Here is a 20,831-nt window from a genome sequence, read left to right as displayed (position 1 = left end):
GCCTGGATTCAGCACAGACGTTGCCACCAGTTGCTTAAGGTCCCCTTGGGCAGCCGTAAGCCACAGCCCACACCAGTGAACTTGCCATTTAGTTTTTCAAACCGTTTTTGTAAATTCAGTATTAGGACCTTTGAGTCCTTAATCCTTTACAGTGGTGCCCCGCAAGATGAATGCCTCGCAAGACAGAAAACTCGCTAGACGAAAGAGTTTTCCGTTTTGGAGGTGCTTCGCAAAACGAATCTCCTATGGGCTTTCTTCGCAAGACGACAATGTCTTGCCATTTCCTGCTGTTTTTCCCCCCTCCCCCCCTTTTCTAAGCCGCTAAGCCGCTTATCAGCTGATCCGATCAGCAGATAAGCCTCTAAAAGCCTCTAATTGTGCTAATAGCGCTAATCCGCTAATCCTTCAATGGGCTTGCTTCGCAAGACGAAAGAAACCGCTAGACGAAGAGAATCACAGAATGATTCTTTTCGTCTTGTGAGGCACCACTGTATTACTGTGCTTTGCTTCACCTAGGTAGAGCTAGGATTATAATACTTCAGAATTTTGGGGAGTTCTACCCCCCTTTTTGAATTTTGGTCATTTAAGGTTTATGATTTTTCTATTTCCTTCTGAGGAAACTGAATAGTTCAGGGAAACGAGGTTTGTAGCCGGCATCCCGTTAAGGCTTTGTTCTATTTTAGGTTTTTTCTAATTTTTTCCTTCAACTTTTGATTCTTATTATTTAGTTTATTTCCTTAAGATAATATTTCTAATTGATTACTTCTCGTTTCAGGGATTTTCACAGTATTTCATTTGTTTTGTGCAATTTCTCGGTTGTGTGACTGTCTTTTTTCTACTTGCCACACCAGTGTGCTTGGCAACAGTGGCGTAGCGTGGGGGGTGCAGGGGGGCCCGGCCGCAACATCGGGGGGGCGCTCGCACTCGCAGCTCTCTGCCCCTGCCTGGCTCACTCACTCTCTCTCACTGCAGTGCTGGCTGTGCGAATCCGATCCGAGCCGCTGGATCGCCGCCCACTGTGGAGGGGGTGGGTGCCTGGCGTGCGGTGCGGAGAGAGAGCGAGGGACTATCTGGGGGAGGGACAGTGCAGCAGCCGCCCAGTGCAGCGCCGAGCGCGGGAGAGAACCACACCAGACCAGACCAGGCAGCAGCAAGAAGAAGCTGGCAGCGGCGGCAGGTTAGGGGTTAGGGGGCGCAAATTACTTGCCTTGCCCCGGGTTAGGGGCGCAAATTACTTGCCTTGCCCCGGGTGCTGACAACCCACGCTACGCCGCTGCTTGGCAAGACTGGGGAGACACCAGAGGAATCGTAGCATGTGCCAGCGTTGATAGTGCTGCAACCCACAGGGTGATCTTTAATCTACATGGAAGAGGATTTCTAAGTCACGTGCAAAGGGGAAAAGGAACAGATTCCACACCCAGGATGGAGCCCAGGGAGCGGTGGGCAAACTGGTCCATTTCAGTTCTCATTTTTCCAAACTGAATTTCATTTCTGCACATTTCCACATCAGTTTGCAAAACCAAAAACCAAAATTCACATAAGAACGTGAGCCTGCTGGATCAGGCCAGTGACCTATCTAGTCTGGCTTCCTGTTCTCACAGTGGTCCACCAGATACCTGTGAGCAAGAACTGGACACAAGAGGACTTTCCCCCCTCATGTGGTTTCCAGCAGAACCATAACAGCTGCACATTTTTGTTTGCAATTTTGCTTTATTTCTGCAAAGCATTTTCTCCTAATATAATGCACTTCTATGTGCAATTTATCCCAGTATTTGCATACTGGTAAGCGTTACGTGGCTAGAGAACTGAATTGCAGTATTCAGGGAAGCGCAAATTCCAAAGGATGGCTCTTGGGGGTTGTACTCCAAAACATTTAGAGGGTTGGGAAAAGCTGGTTTCTGGGCCAGCCCAAGACCTTTTGGGGCCTGCGGAAAAAGTTTGCTGACCCCTGATAAACGGTGTTTCTGTGTGCTCTGGTTTCCGTCACGGTGTCCTGTTGCGCCAGAAGTGGTTTAGTCATGCTGACCACATGACACGGAAAGCTGTCTGTGGACAAACGCCGGCTCCCTGGGCCTAAAAGCAAAATGAGCACTGCAACCCCATACAGTGGTATCTCGGGTTAAGAACTTAATTCGTTCTGGAGGTCCATTCTTAACCTGAAACTGTTCTTCACCTGAGGTACCACTTTAGCTAATGGGGCCTCCTGCTGCTGCCGCACAATTTCTGTCCTCATCCTGAAGCAAAGTTCTTAACCCGAGGTACTATTTCTGGGTTAGCGGAGTCTGTAACCTGAAGTGTCTGTAACCTGAGGTACCACTGTAGTGGCCTTTGACTGGACTTACCTTGAGATCCACCAGATGGCAGCAGAGGTTCAAGGAACCAGGTCTCGACGCTGGGTCAGCAGTTTTGCTTTCCGCCTTTGTGGTTTTCTGCACATGCTACGGAACTGGTGCTGCACAATCAGAGGCAACAGGAAGGCAAGACAAGCCACGTGATTCTTTTGGGGCTGCTCAGCCACCATTGCTCATTCTCGCACTTGAAGCACAGCCTCCAAAAGCCCAGGAGGTTTCTGAGCAACTCAGATTTGTCCCAGAAGTGGAATGAAAGCCACTGCTCTGCTTCCCATTGGCTTGTTCGTTTTTCTCAGGAGCAGGGAACCCTTTTCCGTCTGGGGGGTACATTCTCTTCCGAGCAGCCTCCCAGGAGCCACATGCTGGGCTGGGCGGGGCCATGGGCAAAAGTGGGCGGAGCAATGAATGCAAGTTTTTCTGTTTTGGTTTGTAAGCACACAGCATTCTCTATCCTGCACCCAGGGAAAAGAGGCACATTACCAGAGTTCAATGACAAACCTAGTCAAACCTAGACAGCATCTTAAAAAGCAGAAACATGACCTTGCCAACAAAGGTCCGTATAGTTAAAGCTATGGTTTTCCCAGTAGTGATGTATGGAAGTGAGAGCTGGACCACAAAGAAAGCTTATCACCGAAGAATTGATGCTTTTGAGTTCTGGTGCTGGAGGAGACTCTTGAGAGTCCCATGGACTGCAAGAAGATCAAACCTATCCATTCTTAAAGAAATCAGCCCTGAATGTTCACTGGAAGGACAGATCCTGAAGCTGAGGCTCTAAGACTTTGGCCACCTCATGAGAAGAGAAGACTCCCTGGAAAAGACCCTGATGCTGGGAAAGATGGAGGGCACAAGGAGAAGGGGACGACAGAGGACGAGATGGTTGGACAGTGTTCTCGAAGCTACAAACATGAGTCTGACCAAACTGCGGGAGGCAGTGGAAGACAGGAGTGCCTGGCGTGCTCTGGTCCAGGGGGTCACGAAGAGTCGGACACGACTAAATGACTAAACAACAACAACCAGAGTTCAAGAACACATTCCCATCAGGTGAACACACTTGAGGAGGCTGTGATGTAGGCAGAGTGAGGGACATGGTGTGCAAAGGGGGGGACTGGAGAGGGCAGCAGGGTGGGAAGAATCATGGGGGCCAGATGGAGAGGTGTGGAGGGCCGCATACTCCCTTCCCCTGTTTAATATGCTGATAACACAGATTTTGCCAGCTGATTCATATAATTTTATAATTAATCTAAAGGTCAGAGAAAATCTGGAGAGGATCAGACATTTGCTTGCAAATCTTAAGGTCAACCATGCATGTAATATTCTCTTCTGCAAACTGCATAAGATCATATAAAGTGGTGAGCGGAGCATGGAATGACAAATATAATTTCGGTACCGTGTTATGCTTAATGCTACTTGGCTCAAAAGGGCAACATAAGTCACTAGGTTTCGCTACCTCTGCCTCTGGAACTCAGTCATGGGACATTTTCGCTCCTTACAATATGCTTTCGGTAAATGACCGAAATCTCATCCAGCATTTAAAATGCCAAAACCAAGGCTTGCGAGGCGATAATTTTAGGCATTCGCAGAGAGCATTGTCACTTCTGGTGTTAAGGGGTAAATGATGATAGACATATGCAAAAACTGCTGCCTCTTGGGTTCTTCCAGGTGCCTCAAATCTTCACTTGTGAAATGGGTGTAATCCCTTAACAGCTGCCACACACAGTTCTGGCAAGGATGGAAGAGCAGCTGATGACTGGATCCGGCTCCCCGCGGTTCTATAGTTCTGTAGATATAATATATGGTGCATCCAGCCTCAGTTCTCCATCTGGAAAATGGAACTTCTGTGGGCATTTCAAGGACTGGAGGCCCTCTCATTAAGCATGGTTTTGCCTTTCCCACTGCTACAATTCAGGTACAAAACCCTTCCGCTTCTCCCCCTGCAGGAATAACTTTCATGGATGGGGCGTCACAGTCTACAGGAAGTTTGTAGTATCACCTGTGAGGCAGTTTGCAGTGACAGCTGGGAAGGTCTCCAATAAGTATAAGGTAAAGGTAAAAGGACCCCTGACCATTAGGTCCAGTCGTGGCTGACTCTGGGGTTGCGGTGCTCATCTCGCTTTATTGGCCGAGAGAGCCGGTGTACAGCTTCTGGGTCATGTGGCCAGCATGACTAAGCCGCTTCTGGCGAACCAGAGCAGCACATGGAAACGCCGTTTACCTTCCCGCCAGAGCAGTACCTATTTATCTACTTGTACTTTGATGTCCATCAACTTCATCTCTGGTTTGGACTTTGTCTTCTTTCTATCTCTGGGCCAATAACATCTGTGCAACTGTGGTCGCATACATAAATAGTCTTTTATTCTCCCTTGGGATTTCGGCACCTAAAATTCCTCAAAGGAAGGCTTCAGGATTTTGTTTTGTTTTTGTTTTTGTTGTTTAGTCGTTTCGGCGTGTCCGCCTCTGTTGTCCCCTTCTCCCCAACATCAGGGTCTTTTCCAGGGAGTCTTATGTTCTCATGAGGGGGCCAAAGTCTTGGAGCCTCAGCTTCAGGATCTGTCCTTCCAGTGAGCACTCAGGGCTGATTTCCTTCAGAATGGATAGGTTTGATCTTCCTGCAGTCCATGGGACCCTCAAGAGTCTCCTCCAGCACCATAATTCAAAAGCATCCATTCTTTGGCGATCAACCTTCTTTATGGTCCAGCTCTCACTTCCATACATCACTACTGGGAAAACCATAGCTTTAACTATACGGACCTTTGTTGGCAAGGTGATGTCTCTGCTTTTTAAGATGCTGTCTAGGTTTGTCACTGCTTTTCTCCCAAGAAGCAGGCATCTTTTAATTTCGTGGCTGCTCTCACCATCTGCAGTGATCATGGAGCCCAAGAAAGTAAAATCTCTCACTGCCTCCATTTCTTCCCCTTCTATTTGCCTGGAGGTGATGGGCCCAGTGGCCATGATCTTAGTTTTGTTTTTAGCAAAGGTTAAAGATTTTAGCATCTTGACAGAGCATATTCCTGTTATCCTTCCCTTTTCCTGTCCACCAACAGCATGTTCCTCCCCACCCCCTTTGACAGTCGGCCAGAGGGGGGTTCCCTCTATCTGTGCCCGTTGCCCAGCTGCTTGCAATTTCCTCCTCCGCAAAAGCTGTTCTTTAAGGAGGCTCACGACTCGCATGAGACACGCACATATGTGTATACACACACACACACTCACACACACTGCAATGCCTCACCCCCCCCCCATTTGCCTGCCCTGCACTTAATCACAATTAGGCAGAGGGTGTCAGCCCCATTGTCCAGATCATCAATCAGAGCAGGCACAGCCGGCAGAGGCGGCCAGAGGAGAGACTGGGTGACCCATTTGCCATCCGGCCAGCTTGTCAGGCCAGTGAGTGGATGGCATGTTTGATGCCCCAGGAAGGCCAAGGCAGCTCCTTCGCCTGTCAGAGAGGGGGGGGCGGCCACTGAGCTCCCCCCTTGCCCGACAGCAAGTGATCCTATTAAGAGCAGGATGGGAATCTTTGCATCTGAGCACAAGTTGGGAGTAAGGATAGGGGAGAAACGGATTTCAGTTTGCATTTAAAGACCATTTCATGCGTTGCAAAACGCAAGCTGAATTTTGCAATGCAATTCCCCAGCTGAGGAATGTGTACGATAATTCCTATAACTGGGGCAAAGTCCTGTTCATAAAGGTGCATATATTGACAAAGGTAACAGGCAAAAGAAAGGTGTGTTAGATCGAGGAGAATTGGTTTGGAGAGCTATGTACTTTGGGTGAAATTGCCTGCAAACGCGTATACTGCATTGGGAGAAATTTGAATTTTCATGAGGCCTTTTAAAGAAATAAGAACCCTGCAAAGTGAGGTGGATATGTGGAGAACTGGATTTAAGAAAAATTAGAAATGGAGAGAAATCAAAATTGATGGATTCACCCGCCCCGTGTGAATGTTTTACGTGTTTATATGTGAGTAAGCAAACACCTGAGATTGCTCAGTTCGTAGAGCATGAGCTTCTTAATCTCAGCGATGTGGAGTCAAGATCCACATTGGGCAGAAAAATTCCTACACTGCCAGGGGGTTGGACTAGATGATCCTCAAGGTCCCTTTCGACTCTATGATGCTATGAAATGTGTACATCTCACTCTTTAGTAACTGGGCTTTTGAAAAGGATTTCCTCTGCTAAAGTATTTCTCTATGATGCCCTGCCATTTCACTGGCAGGAGAGATCTGTTTTTTAAATAATAATAATTGTTGTTGTTGTTTAGTTGTTTAGTCGTGTCCGACTCTTCGTGACCCCATGGACCAGAGCACGCCAGGCACTCCTGTCTTCCACTGCCTCCCGGAGTTTGGTCAAACTCATGCTGGTAGCTTCGAGAACACTGTCCAACCATCTCGTTCTCTGTCGTCCACTTCTCCTTGTGCCCTCCATCTTTCCCAACATCAGGGTCTTTTCCAGGGAGTCTTCTCTTCTCATGAGGTGGCCAAAGTATTGGAGCCTCAGCTTCAGGATCTGTCCTTCCAGGGAGCACTCAGGGCTGATTTCCTTCAGAATGGAGAGGTTTGATCTTCTTGCAGTCCATGGGACTCTCAAGAGTCTCCTCCAGCACCAGAATTCAAAAAGCATCAATTCTTCAGCGATCAGCCTTCTTTATGGTCCAGCTCTCACTTCCATACATCACTACTGGGAAAACCATAGCTTTAACTATACAGACCTTTGTTAATAATAATAATAATAATAATAATAATAATAATAACAGATGAACATTCTGAAGGACATCCGTCACCTGCACCCAGAACAGGTTGACTCCATTTCCCCAAGGCAGGAGTCCACATTCTGCTCCATGTGTGGATGAGTCCCTGGCAAAATTCCTTGGCATTTGACCAAACCCTCTAATTAGTTAATTTCTTGGAAAGGCCATGCATATTGTCTTTTTCTGCTGATTCCAGGGATGCAATGAGCAGAAGGTTGGATTAGGTGGCCTCAAATGTAGTTTTGAACCCTGTGATTCTACACAGAGGTTTGCAACAAAACCCATAGCTTTGAGTGCTCCTGGTTCAAGATTCCAGCCTCTCCAACTCCATTCACGAACAGAAATTGGAAGTCAGTTTGAGGGAGTAAAGTTTGTTGGTGCTTCTACGAACCTCAGTGCATCCTCACACCTGCTGACACTTCCCTTACACATGTGCAAAGTGCCATTCTGACACTCTGAACATTAGAAACAGAGGGGATGTACAGTGGTGCCTTGGTTCCCAAACTTAATCCATTCCGGAAGTCTGTTCTTAAATCAAAGTGTTCTAAAACCAAGGTGCGCTTTCCCATAGAAAGTAATGCAAAATGGATTAATCTATTCCAAACTTTTAAAAACAACCCCTAAAACAGAAATTTAACATGAATTTTACTACCTCTATTGTTGTTCTGTTAATGGTTCTCTTGGCGTTGCAGCTTTTATCCATTTCTGCAGTCACACAATCAATCAATCAATCAATCAATCAATCAGTAGCTGAGCTAGGTTCTACAGAGTCAGAAAAACAAATTAACCAAAAAAGCCACACAAACAAAAAAGCAATTTTTAAAAGCAAAAACAGAAGCACCAAATATAAGCTCCAAATATCTAATTGGAAGCGGGGTGCTCAAATCAGACACGGAAAACTCAAACAGGAAGGTAAATGTAAAGGGACCCCTGACCACTAGGTCTAGTCACGGACGACTCTAGGGTTGTGGTGCTCATCTCACTTTATTGGCCGAGGGAGCCGGCGTACAGCTTCCGGGTCATGTGGCCAGCATGACTAAGCCGCTTCTGGCAAACCACAGCAGCGCACGGAAACTTTGACGTGCTTTCGAACTGCTAGGTTGGCAGGAGCAGGGACCGAGCAACGGGAGCTTACCCCGTCACGGGGATTCGAACCGCCGACCTTCTGATCGGCAAGCACTAGGCTCTGTGGTTTAACCCACAGCGCCACCCGCGTCCCCAAACAAGAAGAGGAACACACTAATCAGAAGCAGAGGGCTATAAAAACAGAGCACGTTCAGCTTCCAAAAAAAAAAAAAAAAAGTTCGCAAACTGGAACAGTCACTTCCGGGTTTACAGCGTTCGGGTTCCAAGTTGTTCAAGAACTAAGCTGTTCGAAAACCAAGGTACCACTGTATTTGCGTGTGAAACAAACACCCCAAAAAAAAAAAATTGAACAGAGCCCTTGAGATACGGGTGGGTGCTGTTTCGTACTAAAATGGCATGAAACCTGCATTCAGAGAGGCAAATTCTGAATCCAGGGGTTGTCTGTGTGTCCCTGACGCCAAGTTCCATCTGTCTGGAATCCCCCATAAAGTTGGCAGAAGGGGTAGAATGATTCCAACCTGCCTCCCCTCTCGCTCCAGCCCTGGCCAATTTTCCAGGCATAAATTTGGTTGCAATTTTGCCTCCAGCCTGCAGGAGTCATCCTCAAGAGACGTCTGTCTGTCTGTGTGTGTGTGTGTGTGTGTGTGGATGTGATGGGGAGGGGTATAATTAACTCGGAGCTAATAAAATGCCGATTTGGGGGTTCTTTTGTGCTGGCTGCAGAAGGCAGCATTGAGATGCAAAGTGCATCATGTCAGCGCCTGGTTGCCGATATCCCTCCTTGGCTGCAGCTGGCCAGGAATGGCCAGCTGTACATGCCAGATTTGTCTGAGGGTGCAGATCTGGAGCTGGAGTGGGGGGAGGCAGGAGCGAAAACCTCCCACCCCCCATTTCTCCTGCAAGTGGCTGACTCCATCCACTCAGGCCTCGAAAGTCTCCCTGTTTGCGCACAGGAGGACAGTACGATTGGACACTCTTAGGTACAGCCAGGATAGATAATAATAAAGCAGATTATTATTATTATTATTATTATTATTATTATTATTATTATTATTTAATTACCCCGCCCATCTGGGCCACTTCCAACAGAATATTAAAAACACAATAAAACATCAAACATTAAAAACTTCCCTGAACTGAAGGGCTGCCTTCAGATGTCTTCTAAAAATCAGATAGCTGTTTATTTCCTTGACATCTGATGGGAGGGTGTTAGGACTTGAACCAATGGATTCAAGATAAAAGAAAGGAGATTCTGCCTGAAAAAAATCAGGAAGAACTTTATGGCAGAAAGAGCTTCTTTGACAGTGGAACAGTTTCCCTTGGGAGGTGGTAGTAATAATAATAATAATAATAATAATAATAATAATAATAATAATTAATTAATTTATACCCCACCCATCTGACTGGCAGAAAATTAAAAGAGTGTTTGGAGGTACCCCATGGATTGAGCCTGAGAACCTGGCATGAAGGGAAAGGGTTCAAGCTTCCCCCTTCTTCTCCCTGTTGCTTTGATCTTAACTTCCACGGCTGCTTTCAAGTTAAATCCATCATTCGATCCATCAGGAGTTGCAACATCATGTCAATTTGGCCCTGCAGACAAGCGGGCAATGATCCCGTCAAATATCACCCAGGCACTCTTTCCTTCCCCAGGTGGTAAAGCAGGAGTGGGAAAATCTATGGCCGTCCATAGGTGGTTGGACTTCCAGGAGCCCCAGGAAGCATGGACAATGGTCATGAGAACATAAGAAGGCATCAGGCCAATGGCTGATCTAATTCAGCATCTTGGCCAACCAGATGACCGTGAGAAGCATTCAAGCAGAAAGGGGAGCACAAGGAAGCTCACCCAACTGTATTCGGAAGCAACTGTGGAGGCAGAGCTTCTTTCTTCTTCTTTGGCGACAACATGTAGCCAAGTAAGGTTGTCTTCCATAAACAGGGTTTTAACAGTGAGTCCATAAGTGACTGTGGAGGCCACACATCCTTCCACAGTGGGGACATAGGTTTCCAGGCAAGAGTTGAACAGGGTGTGGATTTGCCAAGCGTGCCTTCCTCTTAGCACGTTTCTCCCTTGTGTCCTGAGTTCGAGCATCTTCAAAGCCCATGACACCTTTGGTAAAGGCTGTTCTCCAATTGCAGCACTCGCAGGCCAGCGTTTCCCAGTTGTCGGTGTTTAATAATACATATTTTTTTTTAGATTTGCCTTCAGCGAGTCCTTAAACCTCTTTTGTTGACCACCAGCATTACGCAATCCATTTTTAAGTTCGGAATAGAGTAGTTGTTTTGGAAGACAAGAAGAAGAAGAAGGAGTTTGGATTAGATATCCCGCTTTATTACTACCCTAAGGAGTCTCAAAGCGGCTAACAATCTCCTTTCCCTTCCTCCCCCACAACAAACACTCTGTGAGGTGAGTGAGGCTGAGAGACTTCAGAGAAGTGTGACTAGCCCAAGGTCACCCAGCAACTGCATGTGGAGGAGCGGAGACGCAAACCCGGTTCACCAGATTACGAGTCTATCGCTCTTAACCACTACACCACAATGATAATCAGGCATCCGCACAACATGACCAGTCCAACGAAGCTGATGCTGAAGAATCGTTACTTCAACACTGGTGATCTTTGCTTCTTTCAGTACACTGGCATTAGTTCGCCTGCCTTCCCAAGTGATGTGTAAAAAATTTCAGAGACACCATTGATGGAATCTTTTGAGGAGTTGGAGATGGCGTTGATAAGTGGTCCATGTTTCGAAAGCATACAGATAATGGGTAGGAGTTATCAATAGCCCTCTCCTCCATGAATTGGTCTCATCCTCTTTCAAAGCCCGCCAAGTTGGGGGCCATCACTGCCTCATGGAAGAGTGCATTCCAAAGTACAGTGATACCTCGGGTTAAGAACTTAATTCGTTCTGGAGGCCCGTTCTTAACCTGAAACTGTTCTTAACCTGAAGCACCACTTTAGCTAATGTGGCCTCCTCCTTCCGCCGTGCTATTGTTGTGCAATTTCTGTTCTCATCCTGAAGCAAAGTTCTTAACCCGAGGTTCTATTTCTGGGTTAGTGGAGTCTGTAACCTGAAGCGTCTGTAACCCGAGGTACCACTGTACAGATCTGGCCACCCTATAAGATCAATTTCTTGCAAGTGCAGAATTAATATTACTTGGCCCTTACAGCATTGCCAGTTCGGTAGTTTTCTGGTGTGGCATAGAATACACACGCAAGCCCATGAGCAGTAAGGGGGCAGCTGTCCCCTCCACTCACCCCACACCCATGTCCTGAGGGCAGATCTGGAGCTGTCAACACCCCCCCACACACACACACACAACAACAACAACAACAGCAATTCAGTGCAAAAGAACAGGGGATAATTGAGCTCCCCTTCCTTTCCAAGAGTCAGAAATGCAGATCCTCCAATTTGTTTGCTGTCTTGGGTTCCCCAACAAATGGAGCAAGCAGCATGAGGTGTCACAAACAGCTCGATCCAATCAAGGTGCTAAGCGAAGACCCTCCAGTGTGTGGAGCACAGCTATCAATTTCTGCTGAGAGCGAGAGTGAGAGAGGAAGGTTTCTGCAAGGAGCCTGATAATTGCATTCCACCTGCATCCTCAGCTTAGGATGCTGAACTATTGATCCGAGACCCCACTGAGAGATGGGCTGGGGGACTATACAGAGAGAGAGGCAAAATGGATTTCAGAGAAAGCCTTATGGCGGACAGCTCCATCCACAACTATTAGGTATGATTGCCTAAAATGGTGGCACCAAGCTGAGAGGCAGCATAACTTGCCTCCTCGCAGCGAATGCAAACAACAAAGGCATCCTTGTTGCCTGTATTTTTATTTACTCATGTTTTATTATGATTAATTAAATTTGTATACCACCCTTCATCTGTAGATCTCAGGGTAAGGTAAAGGGACCCCTGACCATTAGGTCCAGTCGCAGACGACTCTGGGGTTGCGGCGCTCATCTCGCTTTATTGGCCGAGGGAGCCGGCGTACAGCTTCCGGGTCATGTGGCCAGCATGACTAAGCCTCTTCTGGCGAACCAGAGCAGTGCACGGAAATGCCGTTTACCTTCCCGCCAGAGTGGTACCTATTTATCTACTTGCACTTTGACGTGCTTTCGCACTGCTAGGTTGACAGGAGTAGGGACCGAGCAACAGGAGCTCACCCCGTAGCGGGAATTCGAACCGCCGACTTTCTGATCGGCAAGCCCTAGGCTCTGTGGTTTAACCCACAGCGCCACCCGCGTCCCCTCAGATCTCAGGGTAGTTTACAACATGAAAAATACAAGATGAAAACACAAAATACAAACATGCACACAGACCAATAACCTCCTTGCCCCACCCCTCCCAAAAACTTATTTAAAAGGGGCATCGGGTGTCACTCAGCCCAAGGCCTGGTTGAGGAGGACCATTTTCACCTGGCACCTAGAGATGCACAGTGAAGGCACCAGGCGAGCCTCCCTGGGGATAGCATTCCACCAATGGGGAGCCACTGCAGGTAAGGCCCCGTTCTCATGTTGCCACCCTCTGGATTTCACGTGGAGGAGGCACATGACAAAGAGCCTCAGATGGTGATCTTAGGGTCCGGGTTGGTTCATATGAAGAGAAGCAGTCCTTGAGGTATTGCTATCCTGAGCAGTTTAAAGCTTTATAGGTCAAAACCAGCACTTTGAATTGAGCCCAGAAACTAATTGGTAGCCAGTGCAGTCAGGCCAGGATTAGTGCAATATGCTCAAACCTTCTTGCCCCAGTGAGCAACCTGGCCACTGAATTCTGCACATCTTACAATAATCTAACCCCATCTTTCTTCCATCAGGAAACCCAACGGGGCACACCTGTGATTCCTGCATTGAAAGGGTTTGGACCAGGGGATTCCAATTCTATGATTCTGTGTGGGCCCCAGGTGGTCTCCCATCGAGGCACTGACCACCCCGAGACCTGCTTAGCTTCAGCAAGGTGGCTGCCACATGAATCCTCAGGTCAGGCCCAGACTGTACGTTGTGAGAGTTTCCCTTTTGTAAAAACTGAGCTGCCTTATATCGAGTCAGATACCACTGGTCCAACTAGCTTTGTTCCTGTTGCTCTATCCCAGCTCCTGCCAACCTAGCAGTTCGAAAGCATGCCAGTGCAAGTAGATAAATAGATACTGTTGTGGCAGGAAGGTAAACAGTGTTTCCATGCGCTCTGGCATTCGTCACAGTCAGTGGCGTAGCGTGGGTTGTCAGCACCCGGGGCAAGGCAAGTAATTTGCGCCCCCTAACCCGTGGATTTGCGCCCCCTAACCCTAACCCCCAGATGTTGCGCCCGGTGTGGCCGGCCCCCCCTGCACCCCCACGCTACGCCACTGATCACAGTGTCCCGTTGCGCCAGAAGCGGTTTAGTCCTGCTGGCCACACGACCCGGAAAGCTGTCTGTGGACAAACGCCGGCTCCCTCTGCCTGAAAGCGAGATGAGCGCCGCAACCTCATAGTCGCCTTGGACTGGACTTAACCGTCCGGGGGTCCTTTACCTTTTTACCTTTACCTTTACCTGCACACAATGGCTCCTTGATACAATCCCTTGCATCTTCAGATTGGGTTTGCAGAAACCCGGAGCTGAATCTCTGGACAGCTACTGCCAGTCCATGTAGACAAGAGCTAGATGAAGCGACTCAGCATAAAGCCTTTTTCTTTCAAAAGTGGAGCGACGTGCATGGCAGGGGGTTGGACTACATGACATGGGTGTCATCCAAAATGGACGTATTATTCAATGTGAAAATTAAGCACTGCGCTTTCTACATGTTTCCAAAAAAAACGCCAATGCAAGTTTGCAGATGGTAAGGAAAACCTCAATGAGAGGCGTTGAGAGGGGTTGTTTTCCGTGGCTACGCTGTAAAGTCCTGGCTCCCTTTTCCCTCCTGGAGAGACCAGGTTCCTCCTTGGCCTGCTATCCCTTCATCCCCCAAACAGAACCCCACTTTCCCCCCAAAGGAGACCCTTTTTTATCGCTGGCCCTTTTGACGACCGACACGTCCAAGATCAAATTAACTTTTGCACACTTAATTATGCCTTCTTCTCCTCTCCTACCCCCACAATGAGACACACACACACACAAGGCAACCAGATCTCACACTCCAGTCCTTTGGGCAATTAATCTTCGCACCTCAACCAGCCAACTGGCTATTGTGCGGCCATGAATGGGATGGGGGTGCAGGCAGGAGCCATGGGGCTCAGGGCCTGTTCATGGTGATAAGGAAGAGACACACTGCCAAGGCTGCTTCCCCCTTTGTGAGGGGCTCAGGGAGAAATGGATAACCCCCCCTCACACACACACACACACAGGCACACTCCTCCTTGGCTGTCTCGCTCCCCTCCTCCTTCCCCTTTCGCCTTCCATCCATCTGTTTGCACAGGACTATTCCCCCAGGGTGCTGGGAAGGGGGGAAAGAGAGAGAGAGAGAGAGAGAGAGAGTTGATCTATGGCTTTTGTGTGTCCTCGTTACTGCATGAAAGTATAATTATTTGGGGAAGGAATGGGGTGGGGGTGGGAGGTTGCAAAATAATTGTTCTGGAGCTGAACTTGGCATCCCGATCATGAAGTCACCAGGGGCCATCAGAAATAGGCCCATGATTTCCTCCCCATCCTCTCTCAGCGATGGAGATCAGGAAGTTCGAATCCAAATGGGAATGTCAAAGAGAAAAAAGACCACCTTCAGCTAAGTCATCTCCTGCCCCAGTTCAAATAAACGGGAGCTGTCCAGTTTACTTCTAGAAGACGGAAAACCAAAGACTACAGCATGAGTTGCAAAATTTTACACGACAACGTACGAAATACACCAGTCATTCTTGCCTACTGGGTCTACATAGACTTTCTATCTCTTTTTCAAGTTATTAAATCTTTAGTTTTGTTTACCTACCATTTTATTTCTCTCTATTTTATCCACATTAGTATTGGTTGTATTAAACAGAGTATGCTCATTTTTAACCGTATAATAAATTATACTCCATCCAAAAAAAAAACAACACTAAAAAAAAAACCCGGGAGCTGTGCAACACGATGTCGGAATCCTTGCTCCTTCCCATTTTGGGGCAAATGCAGGCAATAATATAAATTCAGCAACAGCATTCAGTTTATGCAGGACAAAGGATTCTATTTTTTCTCGGAACAGAATTTGGGCTGCCTGGGGGGCTCATTATGTTTCTGCTTTCTATCGGCATACAAGGAGACACAACTTTGTCTGCGTGGGCCTCTTGCTGCTGGGTCCTGTCACACATGAAAATAGGTAAGAACAATCTAACAAATGGGTTGGTGGTAGCAGGCAGGCAGGTTTCCCAGCACCGCCACCCCCCACAAAAAAACAGCATTTGTTTGCTGGTTTGCTTCCATGCAAAATGCTCTGAGGAAGGCAAGCCCGAGTAGGGGGAAGCCACAGCCAAGAACTTGATTGATCACAATAATAATCCAGTTAATTAAAATTGGAATCTGGGAAGGAGGCATCCTCCGAGGCTCTGGGGAAGGCTTCGATACATTCTGTTATAAGCTCGGGTTTTTTTGGACTGCAAACGTTGGCACTTGGGCCTCTCTGGTGTCCACGCCACTCCTGGTTCAATTTCCCCTTGCTATGTTAGAATCAAAGAATTGTAGAGTTGGAAGGGATCCCCAAGGGTTATCTAGTCCAACCATCACAATGCAGAAATTCAATTTTGCCTGAACTCATGACAGAGCCAAGGGTGAACTTGTGCAAATTGCAAAATGACTCAGGCTACTGCCGGGGGCAGGGTGGATGGTGGCTAATGGATTGAGGTTGAATCCTGACAAGACAGAAGTACTGTTTTGGGGGGACAGGAGGCGGGCAGGTGTGGAGGACTCCCTGGTCCTGAATGGGGTAACTGTGCCCCTGAAAGACCAGGTGCGCAGCCTAGGAGTCATTTTGGACTCACAGCTGTCCATGGAGGTGCAGGTCAGTTCTGTCTCCAGGGCAGCTGTCTACCAGCTCCATCTGGTACACAGGCTGAGACCCTCCCTGCCCACAGACTGCCTCACCAGAGTGGTGCATGCTCTGGTTATCTCCCGCTTGGACTATTGCAATGCGCTCTATGTGGGGCTACCTTTGAAGGTGACCCGGAAACTACAACTAATCCAGAATGCGGCAGCTAGACTGGTGACTGGGAGCGGCCGCCGAGACCACATAACACTGGTCTTGAAAGACCTACACTGGCTCCCAGTACATTTCCAAGCACAATTCAAAGTGACCTTTAAAGCCCTAAACAGCCTCAGTCCAGTATACCTGAAGGAGCGTCTCCACCCCCATCATTCTGCCCGGACACTGAGGTCCAGCACTGAGGGCCTTCTGGCGGTTCCCTCATTGTGAGGAGCAAAGCTACAGGGAACCAGGCAGAGGGCCTTCTTGGTAGTGGCGCCCGCCCTGTGGAACGCCCTCCCACCAGATGTCAAAGAGAAAAATAACTACCTGACATTTAGAAGACATCTGAAGGCAGCCCTGTTCAGGGAAGTTTTTAATGTGTGACATTTTAATGTATTTTTAATCTTTGTTGGAAGCTGCTGAGAGTGGTACAATGGGTCAGGTACAAATAAATTGTTGTTGTTGTTGTTGTTGATGATGACCCTTAGGGGTCCCTTCCAAATCTACCGTTCTGTGGTTCTGCAATTCCATGTGCAAACACTGTGCACTCTCCCCTACGGAGAGGCGCTGCGCACATATCATGTTTGAAGCAGCTTGGAAACGGCTCGGACCTCTGGCGCTCCAGCTGCTTAATTGATACGCAGATCGATCCGTTTGATTGGCCGCTGCCAGAGACCTTCTCCTGCGACCTTTCGGCACGGAGGGCCAATCTGGGTGGGCTCCATTTGCCCACCCTGTGGTGAAGAACAGAGATCACCGAGCAGTGGTGGGTCTAATTGATACGTGGTTGAGAGGGCCTGAGTGGAGCAAGTTGCAAAAGCGAAAGCCACAGGGCTCTTTCCTCAAGCCGTGGGCAGCCAGAGGATTAAAGGTTTACGAGAGAAAGAGACCAGAAAAAAACCCTCCTCATTGTTGGCCGCCGTGTAAGTCGTCCTGCCAAGCGATGAGAAGCCCTGCAGCAAATCGAAGCTTGAGGTTGTTCAAATAAATGTGTATTTACATAGTATGGAAAAGATTTGGAAGCAGCTATGCCTGGTTATTGTATCTGATTTAGACGGTCAAATTCTGAATCTTTAGAATGGAAAGTTCTGTTGATATGCTTGTGCCCATACTTCACTTACTTGCCTTCACTCACCAAACTTAGTACAGTGGTACCTCGTGTTACAGATGCTTCAGGTTACAGACGCTTCAGGTTACAGACTCCGCTAACCCAGAAATAGTACCTCGGGTTAAGAACTTTGCTTCAGGATGAGAACAGAAATTGCACGATGATGGCACAGCAGCAGAAGGAGGCCCCATTAGCTAAAGTGGTGCTTCAGGTTAAGAACAGTTTCAGGTTAAGAACGTATCTCCAGAACGAATTACGTTCTTAACCTGAGGTACCACTGTACCATAGAACTGTCTAGTTGGAAAGGGATGCCAAGGGTCACCTAGTCTGACCCCCTGCAATGCAGGAAATTCAACACAAAGATCCAGAACAGATGGCCATCCACCTTCTGCTTAAAAACCTCCAAGGCAGAAGAGTCCACAATCTCCCAAGGACGACCGTTCCAATGACTAACAGCTCTTACTGCCAGAGAATTATTCCTGATCTTTAGTTGGAATCTCCCTTGTTCAGTTGGAATCTTCTTTCTTGTAGCTTGAAGCCATGGGTTCGAGTCCTACAGAGCAGGAGAAAACAAATTTGCTACCTCTTCCATGTGACAGCCCTTTAGATATTGGAAGATGGCTCTCGTATCTGGGCTGCATCAACAGGAGTATAGCATCTAGATCAAGGGAAGTAATAGTGCCACTGTATTCTGCTCTGGTCAGACCTCACCTGGAGTACTGTGTCCAGTTCTGGGCACCACAGTTCAAGAAGGACACTGACAAACTGGAATGTGTCCAGAGGAGGGCAACCAAAATGGTCAAAGGCCTGGAAACGATGCCTTATGAGGAACGGCTAAGGGAGCTGGGCATGTTTAGCCTGGAGAAGAGGAGGTTAAGGGGTGATATGATAGCCATGTTCAAATATATCAAAGGATGTCACATAGAGGAGTGAGAAAGGTTGTTTTCTGCTGCTCCAGAGAAGCGGACACGGAGCAATGGATCCAAACTACAAGAAAGAAGATTCCACCTAAACATTAGGAAGAACTTCCTGACAGTAAGAGCTGTTTGACAGTGGAATTTGCTGCCAAGGAGTGTGGTGGAGTCTCCTCCTTTGGAGGTCTTTAAGCAGAGGCTTGACAACCATATGTCAGGAGTGCTCTGATGGTGTTTCCTGCTTGGCAGGGGGTTGGACTCAATGGCCCTTGTGGTCTCTTCCAACTCTAGGATTCTATGATTCTATGATCTCCTCTCAGTCTCCTCTCTTCCAGGCCAAAGATACCCAGCTCCTCCAAGGACTCCTCGTAAGACTTGGATTCCAGACCCTTGATCATCTTGGTCGCCCTCCTCTGCACACATTCCATCTTGTCAACATCCTTCTTAAACTCTGGTGCCCTGAACTGGACACAGTATTCCAAGTGTGGTCTGACCAAGGCAGAAGAGACCAACCACAGAGTCTAGGACTTGCCGATCAGAAGGTCAGCAGTTCGAATCCCCGCGACGGGGTGAGCTCCCGTTGCTCGGTCCCTGCTCCTGCCAACCTAGCAGTTCAAAAGCACATCAAAGTGCAAGCAGATAAATAGGTACTGCTCTGGCGGGAAGGTAAACGGCATTTCCATGCGCTGCTCTGGTTCGCCAGAAGCGGCTTAGTCATGCTGGCCACATGACCCAGAAGCTGTACGCCGGCTCCCTCGGCCAGTAAAGCGAGATGAGCGCTGCAACCCCAGAGTCAGCCGCGACTAGACCTAATGGTCAGGGGTCCTTTTACCTTTACCTTTACTTTATGTGTACAGGTATAAAGTGCAAGTGACTTTCAGTTTTGTTTGTGCTAAAGAAAATTCAATAAAAAGCATTTGAAAAACAAACAAACAGAGGGGAAGTCACCTAAGGTTTTTTTAAAAAAAATAATAATAAGAAGAAGAGTAAAGACCCAGGAGAGGAAAATACTGAGATACAGGCTCCGCGCTGAATAGACAAAAGGGAGCCAGAAACTCAGGAGGTGTGATCAAAACTCTCCAACCACCACAAGTTATGCAGCCTTAAGGAAATGCAAAACTCCTTCAGAAGTGAGGCTGTGCCATCCATTTGAGCAGCTGGCACTGTCAGCATGCAAAGCAGGGCAGCTCCTGACCCCACTCTGAAAACGCCCAACAATTCCCTTCTGAAAGTGGGGCACAATTCCCAGGCCACCATCCTCAGCTGCCCTCCTCATGCCAGCAAGGAAGAACAGCCAAAACACCTGTTTCCTCCTTCCCCTTTAAAAGGGTCCAAGATGCCCTTTCCTTTTCTCCATCCCCCCTTCTTTTATTTGGGATGCTTCCCTTTCTCTCTGTGCCCCTTGACTCCAGCTGGGGGTTTTATGGGACGGCTGCGATGCTAACCTGTCTTAAATCAAGGCAGCAGGGCAGGCAGGATGAAAGATGCCACAAGGAGCCAGGTGTGCCCGGCAGAAAAGATGGAGGTCTGAGGTTGTGAATGTGCCACCTGTGAGCTCTCTGCCCTCCCCCCCCCACTGCCTGCCCCCCCAGCCCCCCAGGCTACCAAGGAGGGGGCCAGTTTCGTGATTCATGAGTGAGCGGGCCAGAGTATGTCAGGCAGGTGGTGTCAGGGAAATAACCAAACAGAGCCCAGTCATCCCCAATTCCAACTCTTAGGTTTAACACAGAAGCATTCAGATTATGATTCCCAGAACCAACGCTTAATCCTACACAGGGGCGTAGGAAAGGGGGGGCGGGCAGCCCCAAGTACCATCATGGAGGGGGGGTGACAAATTATCAAGGAACAATAACTGGCCTACTAGGGCAGTTCATAAAAAACTTTTTTTAAAAAATGCCTGTTCCAAAGGTTCTTATCTTACTACACTAGGGATTATATAGCTATATATGAAATTTCATGCATATCAGTTAATATCTTGACCCTCCTTCACCAAAATAGCTGTTTACGTGGACATTTTCCTATGTCGTGAAGGCTGAAATTTCAATTCAGTGGAAAGCTTAATGTTCCCAACCCTAACCCTGCGGAAAGCCATCTAATTAGACTTTAATTTGATTTTGACATGTTTTTAGGAGGTAATTTAATTATTGTTTGATTTTTTACCAATGTTATGTTTCTGATGTTAGCCGCCCTGAGCCCGACTTTAGCTGGGGAGGGCGGGATATAAATAAAAGTTTATTATTATTATTATTATTATTATTATTATTATTATTATTATTAATTCATTTGTAAGAAAATATGAAATAATGTAAAACCATTTTTGCAGGCAAAAAAAAGAAAAAGTCAATGTGTCTGGGGGGGGGGTGACAAGCAATTTTCCACGCTGAGTACCACCTGACCTTCCTATGCCTCTGATCCTACATTTAAAAAACACACACCCCTATTTACACTTAGAATCGTAGAGTTGTAAGGGAAGAAGAAGAGTTTGGATTTGATATCCCGCTTTATCACTACCCAAA

At 47.7% G+C, this 20,831-nt stretch overlaps 1 protein-coding gene across 1 annotated transcript in view; it reads left to right on the top strand.

Annotated features, from left to right (window-relative positions):
* Window positions 1-20,831, top strand: part of ANGPT4 (angiopoietin 4) — a 265,142-nt gene that overhangs the window by 192,500 nt on the left and 51,811 nt on the right. The gene's annotated exons all lie outside the window — the stretch shown is intronic.

This window comes from Podarcis vaucheri (genome assembly GCF_965113315.1).
Source record: "Podarcis vaucheri genome assembly, chromosome: 6".
NCBI lineage: Eukaryota > Metazoa > Chordata > Lepidosauria > Squamata > Lacertidae > Podarcis > Podarcis vaucheri.
The sequence above is the reverse complement of the archived record's forward strand: the minus strand, read 5'-3'. Positions and strand labels throughout refer to the sequence as shown.